Source organism: Cyprinus carpio, chromosome B6 (genome assembly GCF_018340385.1).
Source record: "Cyprinus carpio isolate SPL01 chromosome B6, ASM1834038v1, whole genome shotgun sequence".
Lineage (NCBI taxonomy): Eukaryota > Metazoa > Chordata > Actinopteri > Cypriniformes > Cyprinidae > Cyprinus > Cyprinus carpio.
In genome coordinates, this window is record NC_056602.1 from 16,509,874 (window position 1) to 16,522,174 (window position 12,301).

Below are 12,301 nucleotides of genomic sequence, written 5' to 3' on the forward strand. Positions count from 1 at the left end.
CTATGAGAGCAGTTCATATGAGATATCAACTCGTGTATCAAACTGACTTCATCAAGCCCAGGTTCAACCATTTCTGATTTTGCAGTGCCATGATGCAGTTAGAACAGACAGATGTCCACTGACACAGCACTGAAATGGAAAACTGAAATAACTGTGAGCAGATCGATAGCTCTTTTCATGGCTTCCCTTCACCATTAACCAATAGAAGTCCTTATGTGGCAGAAAGTACCTCCATTGTCTTAACTATAATATAATAAGAGGAACTTTGATGATATATGCAGAGTACTGTATGTTGTACAGCCCTAAAAGGAAGGCACAGCAATTCTGCATCCCTCTGCAGAGCTACAAAATCCATTTGAGGCTGTGTTTTCTGTAAGAGTCACCATTTTAACTGAATGTAGGTTAAATAATTTAATCATTGTCTCTGTAGATTTTCAGCTTAGAGATTATTCACAAATAATCTTCAGGCTGTTGTGTCTGAGACTTCTCCATATATTTCTAAAGGCAAGAAGTATTAGACACTCTCTGCTGCTGGAGAGCATCGGGTTAGAGGTGCATGTCATATGATGCTCCTTCAAATCTAATTGCATGCATTCAGCTATCTCTGAAGTAGTCTAAAGTGCCAGGAAGCATTTATGCACGCAGTAAAGGTCTATTATGAATATCCAAATGAAATTTTAGAGGTTTTGAAATACTAATTCTTAAGGCATCTAATGTAAGCACAGAAAAAGAGTTCCTTAGCTCTAGCACACAGTGTCTTTCATTTCTTCCTCTTGTGAAGCTGATGTACTAGTTTTGATACAAATGTGTACAAAACAAAACGATGCTTGGATGAAGCTCGCACGAGTATACATAAAAAGCTTAATGTGCTCTAAATGCCTCATGAATTTTTAATATAGAAATAATTATTTAATTTTAGCTTGCATCCAAATGTTTTTGCATTTGGTTCTGTTCTCTGTGACTGTACTTTATGTGAACTTTTAGTGTTGTAATTCATCAAAAAGCAATAAGCCTTAATATGGAAACAGAAAGAGTTGGTTATAAACCCACTGTCAATAGACCCTTCTCTAAAGACTTAAAATTATATTTGGAGAAGCAGGCTCAAGATTATTGTGCATAATAAAATTCAGTTCATTCAGGAGATCAAATTATGTACACAAAACAATAATCACATCAACATGCACAGCATTTCATTGACATAAAATGTAATAATAGAACCCATAAATCTGAACTAATCATATTGGCAACTATGTTGTGTGGTATTTATTTCCACATGTAATGGGATTGAGTAATTGTTTACATCCTTACCGGTCTCTAAGTTGAAGTATCCCATTTACATTTATATTGCCACTTACAGTAATACTGCTCGGCGGGGTCAACCCTGAGTTTATAATGTGTCGTGGTGACTGCTTCACTGGCTTCTTGTGCCAATATGCCTCTCAGCCCTCATCCGTTTACCTCGGTTAAAGCTCATGGCCTTTGGATTAAGCTCATGGCTTAAGGTAAAATTAGTTACAGTTCCTTGGAACAGATTGAACAACTGTACATTTCTAAACTTATGTGTGATTAAAGGGATAGTTCAGCCAAAAATGAAGATTCTGTCAAATCTCACCCTCGTGTCATTCCTAACCAATAAGACATCTTAAGAACACAAATTAAGATATTGTTGATAAATTCTGAGAGCTTTCTGACTCTGCATAGACAGCAACACAACTATTTAAGCAGAGACTCCGCATAGACAGTATTTCAACATTTAAGGCCCAGAAAGGTAGTTAGGACATTGTTAAAATAGTCCATGTGTCAACAGTGGTTCAACCTTAATTTTATGATGCTACGAGAATATTTTTTGTGTGCAACAAAAAATTCAAAAAAAAAAAAAAAAAAAACTTTATTCAACAATTTCTTTGTATGCGTTATGGTACGCTCATGAATGCATGTCGAAGACTGATGGGGAAAGAAGAAATTGTTGTATAAAGTCATTATTTTTGCTTTCTTTGCACACAAAAAGTATTCTCGTAGCTTTATAAAATTGTCCTTACTACCTTTCTTGGCCTTGAACATGGTAGTTGCAGTGCTGTCTATGCTGGATCAGAAAGCTCTCAGATTTGATCAAAAATATCTTAATTTGGATTAAGGGTTTGGAACGACATGAGGATAAGTAATTGATAACATAATTTTTATTTTTGGGTGATCTATCCCTTTAAGGTAGAAGAATAGTCTAAAAAAATGTATTTGTTCAAATCAGCCATAAAGATTTTTACATGCTGTTGTACTGTAAATATTGTTTTCTGTGAATGAGTGAACAGGATAATTTTCACATAATTTTGAAGCAAAAACTCTAGGCTACAAGGTCCAGTTCTCAAAAGTCTTGTGAACAAATTTTCTGTATGTGTTTTATGGCCTTTTTCACGTGATTTAAAATTTTTAGTTTTTCACTAACCACGCATAAACATTACTTTCTCAAAAACACAATTATGTACATACAAGCTGTTCACATATTATTGTAGCCCAGGTTGTGCTGATTACAGTGTTTAGCATTTATATGTTTATAAGCAACTGAAAAAAGCACAAATGTCAGGGCATGTCAAAACTTCTCCAGGGCCCCATAACACCCTCAGACCCCAGAGGGTTAATAGATCTTTCTGACAGTGACCTATTCGTGGGATTGTTTTTATATTTGTGCAGATATGTTCATTGCACACACAACAATGAGCTTTAAAGGCATAGTAAATTATTACATTTTTAAAATATCTATACATTTGAACTTAAAAAAATTGTAATTGGTTTCCTACCAATCATGTCTTTTTCTCTTTTTATTTATTTATTTATTTAAGAACATGTAAGTGTGACCGGCTCTTTTCAGTTGAGGAAATTTCTCTCCTCTTCTCCTCTAAGTAATGCTGATATTGAATTTAGTCAATTCAATTCAAGTTTTATTTGTATAGCGCTTTTCAGTGCAACACGTCTCCTTTGCATAGAGTTGATCAGGTTGTTGATTGTGGCCTGTGGAATGTTGGTCCACTCCTCTTCAATGGCTGTGCAAAGCTGCTGGATATTGACAGGAACTGGAACATGCTGTCGTATACGCCGATCCAGAGCATCCCAAACATGCTCAATGGGTGACATGTCCAGTGAGTAAGCTGGCCATGCAAGAACTGGGATGTTTTCAGCTTCCAGGAATTGTGTACAGATCCTTGCAACATGGGGCTGTGCATTATCATGCTGCAACATGAGGTGATGGTCATGGATGAATGGCACAACAATGAGCCTCAGGATCTTTTCACAGTATCTCTGTGCATTCAAGATGCCATCAATAAAATGCACCTGTGTTCATTGTCCATAACATACACCTGCCCATACCATAACCCCACCGCCAACATGGGCCACTCAATCCACAACGCTGACATCTGCGAACCGCTCACCCACACGACGCCATACACGCTGTCTGCCATCTGCCCTGTACAATGAAGAGAACACCTCTCCAAAGTGCCAGACACCATCGAATATGAGCATTTGCCCACTCAAGTCGGTTACGATGACGAACTGCAGTGAGGTCAAGACCATGATGATGAAGATGAGCATGCAGATGAGCTTCCCTGAGACGGTTTCTGACAGTTTGTGCAGCAATTTTTTGGTTATGCAAACCGATTGTTGCAGCAGCTGTCTGGGTGGCTGGTCTCAGACGATCTTAGACGTGAAGATGCTGGATGTGGAGGTCCTGGGCTGGTGTGATTACACGTGGTCTGCGGTTGTGAGGCCGGTTTGATGTACTGCCAAATTCTCTGAAACACCTTTGGAGATGGACTATGGTAGAGAAATGAACATTAAATTCACGGGAAACAGCTCTGGTGGACATTCCTGCAGTCAGCATGACAATTGCACGCTCCCTCAAAACTTGCGACATCTGTAGCATTGTGCTGTGTGAAAAAACTGCACATTTTAGAGTGCCCTTTTTTTGTGGCCAGCCTAAAGCCGAGTTCAGACTGCATGATTTTCAAAGTAGTCGGGTCACTGTTCTTTTCACACTGCATGACTATCTTGGCCAGCATTCAGTCGCTGCTGTGTTCACACTGCACGATGGATCGGCGACAGAAGCTTTCACACTGCATGACTTTACAATAGGAAGAATCACCAACAACTCTGTCTGGCACGCAAACTACGTTTCACAACCAAACGCGAGATGTGACAAGGAAACAACACGATATCACGCGTGCAAGACCAGAGTTCTCACGTGAGACTGGGATTATTATTAAAAATGGTAGCCCGCAAGAAGCTTGCAATACGAAAAAAAAAAAATTCTACTAATTTTTCTTCCATTTCTTGGGTCCAAATAGACCGAGAAGAAGCCTTTTTCTGAAACGAAGCCATGCTTGCTGATATTGTGGTCTATAACTCCTCCCCGAACTCCCCGCTGCCCTGTATCTTGCTCTCTCACTGGCTGTCGGTCATCGCAAAGTAGTTTTCAGTCAGAACACTTTTCACACAGCAGGATTTTGAATCGCTGACAGGTCCAGATATTTAGCATGCTAAATGTGCAATGCAATAATCATGCTGTCTAATCAGCATCTTGATATGCCACGCCTGTGAGGTAGACGGATTATCTGGGCAAAAGAGAAGTGCTCACTAACACAGATTTAGACAGATTTGTGAACACTGTTTGAGAGAAATAGGCCTTTTGTGTACATATAAAAAGTCTTAGATCTTTGAGTTCAGCAAAATGGGGGCAAAAACAAAAGTGTTGCATTTATAATTTTGTTCAGTGTACAATAACTGCTTTGGGTGCGAATGATCTAATGTTTAGGAGCCCAAAATTTAAAAATAGTTTTTGCTCATTTATTTAGCAATTTTTTTGTTTTAATCACGATCAGATTTTGTTCTAGATCCTGCATTAAATTTATATTTTGACTATTCGGGGAACAGACACAGTCTTTATAGATTGGACAGTGTAAGTACTTCTATCATTTAAGCGGGTAGAACAAAAGCCATCATAGCAGTTATTTGAAAATTGGCTTACTAGTCATATGGAAAGTAGCGTCCTGGAGATGTTGTCCAACAGGAGTTCTGCTTCCACTCTGCTGGGGTGCAGGCCATCAACGCGAAAAAGCCTAGGTCGCTCCCAGAAAAGATTCCAATTATTTACAAAGAGCAGTTTCTGTTCTTTACACCATGACAATAACCATTTATTTAAAGCAAAAAGTCTACTAAGACGATATGAGAGGTTGTCGCCCGGGGCCTAGCTCGCATCTTCCGCTGCTGGTGCACCCAGGGTCCGTGGTATCCCGCCACCAGAGTAAAGGACATCTGGGAAGATTGCGTCCTGGGTACACGGGACCTGTGCAAAGAAACACACGGAATAGAGGTGGTGGGAGTGTAAGCAGCGCGCTGTATACTTACCCCAGAGCGTCAGCCTGGGATGTTTCCAGCAGGGCTCTCTGCTCTCTCAGCTGGGCCTGCTTCTCCACCAGGTCGCGGATCTGCTTCCACACTTCTGCTTCTAAAACAATGGTAATGTGTGTGAATAGAGTATTCGGAAATCAAAATAAAATCAAAATAAAAGCATAATAGTGATAACAAGGTGCTCTGATTGTTTTTGTTGTAGAATATGATAGGGGATATATTCACACGTTATAGAAACAAAAATTATGGTGTATAAAATTGATTTTAAGATATAAAATAGACAATAAAGAATTAACTTGACGGAACTCAAACTCAAAACACACGGCAGCAACAAACAGGAAGTGACCACAAGTCCAATTTATGATCCATATTGTTAGAGTTTTAAATTATTAGTTGGGTTTAAGCATAAACATGTCCAATTTGTCAAAAAATGGAAGAGGTACATTGTAAATCTAAACTCATTTGTGTATTTCTACTCAGATGCTGTCACCTCCCACAACCCTGATCATCTGCAGAGAGAAACTGCCACTCAGGATACACATGTAATGCTGGACTTGACTGTATAATCTTTGTTGCATCTATTTTGTGTTTTATTTCTGCCTGCAATACCACGACTGAGGTGCCCTTGAGCAAGGCACCGAACTCCCAACTGCTCCCCGGGTGCCACAGCATAAATGGCTGCCCACTGCTCTGGGTGTGTGTTCACGGTGTGTATGCACTTTGGATGGGTTAAATGGAGAGCTGAATTCTGAGCATATGTCACTTGACTTCACTTTCAATTATCATTTATTAATGTATTCGGCTAATAACTGTTGTCAGAGCACATATCACATATGAATGAAATCAACTTATGTGCAGTGCAAGAGAAGAAACTAGAAACACTGTACACCAAAACCTTGACATATAACTGGATATCAAGTTATCTGCAGAGCTTTCCATGTGTGACCTGAATCTTAAATGTTATTGGTTGATTGATGGTTTAGTAAAAAAGGTAATGAGAGGAAATGTTTTTGTTGTTGTTGTTTTTATTTGCTTTTTGGGGAACTATTTATGAAAAATCAAAACATAAGAATCATTTTAATTTTCATGTCTAGGTGTACTTATATGTTTGGCTTGTCACAAACTGCTTTGAGAACATTCCATTTGAATAGCAAAAGTTCAATTTTTGTGGGTGTGTTTGTTACACTGATTTACATAATTTCAAAATGTAGTTGGCGTTAAAACAATACAGACAGTATGTGCAAATAAATAAGAGGGCACAGTTAATTCTTAGGGAACTCCGTCTTTGATCTTTCAAACAAACTTTCTTTATGTGGTTAAAATTGATTCATGTGGATGTGTGAAACTTGCCTTCATGCAAGGCTGTAATGATTTGTAACTCTTAAAGCATCAAATAGGATGTACTGTATTGATTATAACCTTACTCCAGAAACCTGTGGTTTTCAGCTTGATCATAATTTCTGTATTTCCAGTCAGGCATGCCTTCGGAATCAAGATATTCTGTAAAAAACAGCCATTACAGTGTGTTGCATGCACATTATCACAACTGTGGTTAGATGTTTTCTTAAAACTCCTGCTGAACCTTTCAAGGTCTCATGAGTTACATAAATAGTGTGTCTGCTATTGTGACTGTAGCGCTTTCCAATTTCAGAAAAGAGCTTTTTTAGTTGAGTTCAGTTTGAATTGGTGAGTAGTTTAGAATGCCTTCAAAATATCTTATATAATTTGAAGGCAAAAAATTACTGTAATGTACAGTTAAAAACGGAACTGGAACCATTTTCAAGTAGGACCAACAAAATAACATTAAGTAAATAAGAGGCTTAATCTACATTTGAAAGTGGCCTCTTTACTTTTTCATCCCACTACCTAACAACTCACTATCTGCACACATATATAAGCACAATAAGCACAAATGCCATAAAATGTGCATGAAAAACCTGGCATGTCAGCGAGAAATGAAAGCAGGAGTAAAATAAATACATTTGCACAGGTTGGCTGTCAGAGCACTGTGTGTCACTAGTGGTGTAAAAAGAATGACCTCCTTCACTCACCCCAAAATATTTCATCTCAAAGTGCAGCAAGGATGTACATTTATTATTATATCGGACAACACTGAGCTTAAAATAGCACATAGGAAATTGTTTTATAGTTTGATTGAAAATAATGCTTTAGTACTTTAGTTATTTTTAACACAGATTTTTTTTTCGTACATTTTCCCTGGAATATTCCACAAGAATAAACACCAGAGGCATGAGAAGAATTCTGAAGAGTCTAAAAACTGAAGCAAAGAGGAGAGCCCTAAATCTGTTTTGTATGGAAGCCTGTTTCCATAAGCAAAAAAAATGAAATTGTGAAGAAACGGTAATTGTGATCTTACAATGTACTCTTTTATTTCTCAATTTCAACTTAATTTCTCATAATTACAACTCACTTCTTGCAATTATGACATTATATTTCGCAATTGTGACTTTGTATCTCACAATGTGGCTTTATGTCTTACAAATGCAATTTTATTTCTCACAATGTGATTGTTTGAATTAACATCTTATCTTATTACAATTAAGTGTTTTATTACTCTGAGAACAAGCTTGACATCAGTTGAAGGTGAGCCAAATAAGCACTTCAGGGGTCTTTCTTCCACTGTTAATTCATCACTGTCTTTTGAAATTTTTCATGGCTTTTTATGAATTATATTCATATAGATGAATCACATGCCATTTTGTCTTCATTTCAGTTTTTGTTAAACTTGACTTGACAGATAGTCGTAATATTTCACCTGTGATTTTAAAAGATATCAATGAATGTACAAAATTTGTGATTAGTGCCCTCATAGTAAAACCCTTTTGGCCTCTCATAATACATTTAGGATAACACCAGCCATTACTTTGCTGGCAAAGCTCTGGTACGTTTTATCGTGGCAGAAGTAAAGCAATGAACAGTTCAGCTCAGCCAAGAATAGGCTAGTGTGGTCATGCAGAACAGCATATTCAGAGACTGATGGGGATTTTAAAGAATTGCCTGGGGGACAGGCAGGGGCGCACCCCCATTTCCTTTAACTGAGGTGGATATGTGCGCAAAGATTGCCTGTCTGTAATGTCGCCTCTTCATCTTAAGTGCCATTCGACATAAATGAAAAGTAGGAAATACAAAGTATGAACATGATAAATGTCTGTTAAAGTTTAACAAAATTACTGAATCACTTGCAGCCTGATTAAAACAGCCACTGTTTTGTAACTTAAATGACCGAGTTCATAATAATAATCAGAAAGTGATGCTGAATTATTTTTATGGCTGGCTTTCTTTTATGCTGACATATTTGCATATGTGAATCAATCATCAACGTACTTTATATTTCTGCCACAGGTGAGAGAATATTTCAATAGTGTCACATTTATCATATACATGCATCTTCATATAAAAGCCAAGAAAGGTTTGTCTGAGGATGTCTTAAACCAGTCAAAAGAGAAGAAATATAATAATAGACCTAGCTGTGATTTTAAAGGGATACTCCACCTCACGCCACATCAGCGTAGCACCATTTTGGCGAATCTGAGCTGTACACAGGCAGCGTACACAAGGATACGTTTTCTATGTATATTTACGCTTTGATTTGAAAGAAAACAGCGCACCCTGTGTCGTGGCTGACACAGAAGAACGTACGCTGCCTGCGTACAGCTCAGATTCGCCAAAATGGTGCTACGCCAGCAGTACAGCAATTCGTCATCAGTAAATGAACTTTGAATGAAACATCCTGCCCCTGCTTGACTTTTTCTAATTTTTGACTTTTCAGCTAATTTTAATTTGGTGAACTATTCCTTTAATATGTTTGCCACCACTGTTGAACATTTTCATTTTTCTCTCGGACACTAAAACAAAGAAACATCCTGGCACTTGGTTGACTTTTCCTAATCTTATTAGATTTGTGAATTTATTAGATCTGTAAATTTGGTAATATTTTTTCTCTCTATAATAATAATAATAATAATAACAATAAAGATTATAATAATTTTCAAATGAAATTCTCTGATGGGTGAACATAGTACGGTCTTACTAGATTATTTATTTATTTTTGACTTTTTTTTCTTATTTTTCAAACTGACCTAAATATAATCAACGTTTCTTACTGGATATTAATCAGCATTAAAAAAAAATTGTGAATATGGTCCCACAGAGGTAAAAGCTTATATAATAGGTGTCTAGTGGGTCTTGAATAGATCCTCATACTGGGATCTCTGGGACCTCAAATTTAAATAATGTAAAAAGTACACATAAATGAGCATAAAATATCCAACAGCCCAAACCGTCCCTGTGAGCAAAACAGAAAAAAAAACAGTCTCAGCAACCCTAAGCAGCATAAGCTTTAACCAGATGTTCAAAATTCATTTGGGATGACACTTTAGCCAGACTACAGGCTCTTTTAATCTTGCATGAGTTCTGTACCTGCTGAAGAGTGGCGAGACATTGCAAGCTGCATTGCATAAACTGTTGTGTAATGCCTTGAGAGGTTGAAGCCTGCATGTCTTGTTGTGATCCCGTTTTAAGGGCAAAGAGCCCTTTTTATTATAACTGCCTTTGTGCTTCCTCTAAATCACATCCTATGTTCATGTCTCCTAAGTGTCCATTAAATAACCTGCAGACTTTTGGCAAAAATGCTGAGTAATAGGCTTTTCAGGCTTGAATTTGTTAACTCAGGCCCTATTGAAACCCTATAAACTCTATCCCGGACGTATTATTTCGCTGTTCATACAGACAGCTTTCAAGATGTTACATTATACAAGTGTAAACGCTGTGTTTACATGAATAAGAGTCTAAACAGCTGATAAAACCATGATAAAACCACTGAACTGGGTGGAACATCCATTAAGATGCTATAGATATTTCAAGAAAGTGCAGCAATTATCATATTTCACCTGAGTCATTGTGTTTTGCACTCTACCCTTCTCAAATGTAAATTAAAATGAATTAAAACCACTCTCAATCCATTGGTGGAGTTCTTCTTCCAGCGATCACGGTTTAAGCCCGCTTTGAATTACAAGCCTCTTGCAAGGGCTTGCTATTAAAAGGATAATTTCAAGAAATTGAATTCCAACAAAGGCAAATCAGCAGAGGATATTCAGGAAGATCTCTCAGCTAACACAAACAAGGGATTTGCACCTGTTGCATTTGTCTCCATGGATACATTTAATGCACCCTTAACAGGCACTGAATGTATGCAGACTGAGAAACACTAATGCTAGAAATTATTCACATCTGCACCTAATCATTTGCCTCTGTAGTACCATGGAAACATAGTGCTGAGGAAATGCAATTGAATTGCAAGTTAGCAGAGCATAACCATGAAATTTAGCAGATCTGTGGTAATTGAGTATGGCTTAACCTGTCAGATCACAGTGATTGAGTGAGATTATTCTGTCATTTAAAACATGATCCAGGTCCAATGCACATATTTTAGCTTTTATCAGGCAGACAGAAGTTGAATAAACGATATAAAATGTAGGCTAGTATTATCTGGCTTCGGATAGACAGAAAAAAAATGCAATAGACACATCAGACCATTGTGAAATGCACGGCAGTTATTTGATTTTTTTTCAAATCATCCTAATAGGCAATATGAGACCCAAGTGAATCAAGTAAGGAGCCAATCACACAGAACACTTAGAATAACATTAAAAAGATCAAAAAAATTATTTTGTATATTCTGTTACTTGCTAATATGCTAGCGTTACCACACTTATTATTACACAGATATATCCTACATTAAACAAATAAAGTAGCCTAATATGTAGACAATGTTGACTTGAGTTAGCCAATCATGTTATAGGCCTATGTGAGGAGAAAGAGAAACCGTCTGGGGTTTGTGTCAAATTCTTCTGTTGGTGTAGCTATATAGTGCAATAATAGTACAAATTATAAAATAAATATTTTAACTTAATTCCCTGATGATAGGTAAAATAAATGGGTGTGTATTTACAGTGCCATGCGAAAGTATTCATACCCCTTCAATTTTTTTTTCACATTTTGTTATGAAGTATCCTTACAGTATGTTAAACTGCTTTAAATTATTTTTTTTTCCACATCAATCTACACTTTATTCACCATAATGACAAAGCAAAAACAGAATTGTCACAACTTTATTAAAAATGTATTAAATTTATTAAAAATAAAAAACTGAAATAAGTACATTGCATAAGTATTTATACCCTTACCTAAATATTTAGCTGAAGAACCTTAAAAGCCTCGAGTCTTTTGGGGTATGATGCAACAAGCTTTGCACATCAGCATTTGGCAATTATCTGCCATCCTTCTCTTCATGTCTTCACCTCTCATGCTCTGTCAGGTTGGATGGGGGCAGATGCACATTTTCAGGTTTCTCTAGAAATATTTGATTGGGTTCAATCCCAGTCTATGGCTGGGTCACTTAAGGACATTCACAGAGTTGTCTATTAACTAGACAGTGCAGAACCTCAGACTGGGCAGAAGGTTTACCTTCCAACAGGACAATGATCCTATACACACAGCAAGAGTAGCTTCTGGATGCTCTGGACTGGGTTTTCATTAAGGCTATGTCTATATTTTGCTGCACTGAGCATTCCTTCTACTCTGACGATTCCCTCAGTCCCTGCCGCTGAAAAACACCCCCACAGCAAGAGGCTGCTACCAGCACACTTTACTTTTGGGATGGTACTCTGCAGGTGATGAGCAGAGCTGGTTTCCTTCAATCATGATGCTTGGAATTGAGGTTCATCAAACTAGAGAATCTTGTTTCTCAGAGTCTGAGAATCCTTTAGGTGCTTTTATGCAAATTCCAAGTGTGTTTTCACTGAAGAGAGGTTTGAGTCTTGCCACAACGCCATAAAGCACAGATTGGAGGAGTGTTGCAGTGATGTTTGTCCTTCTGTAGATT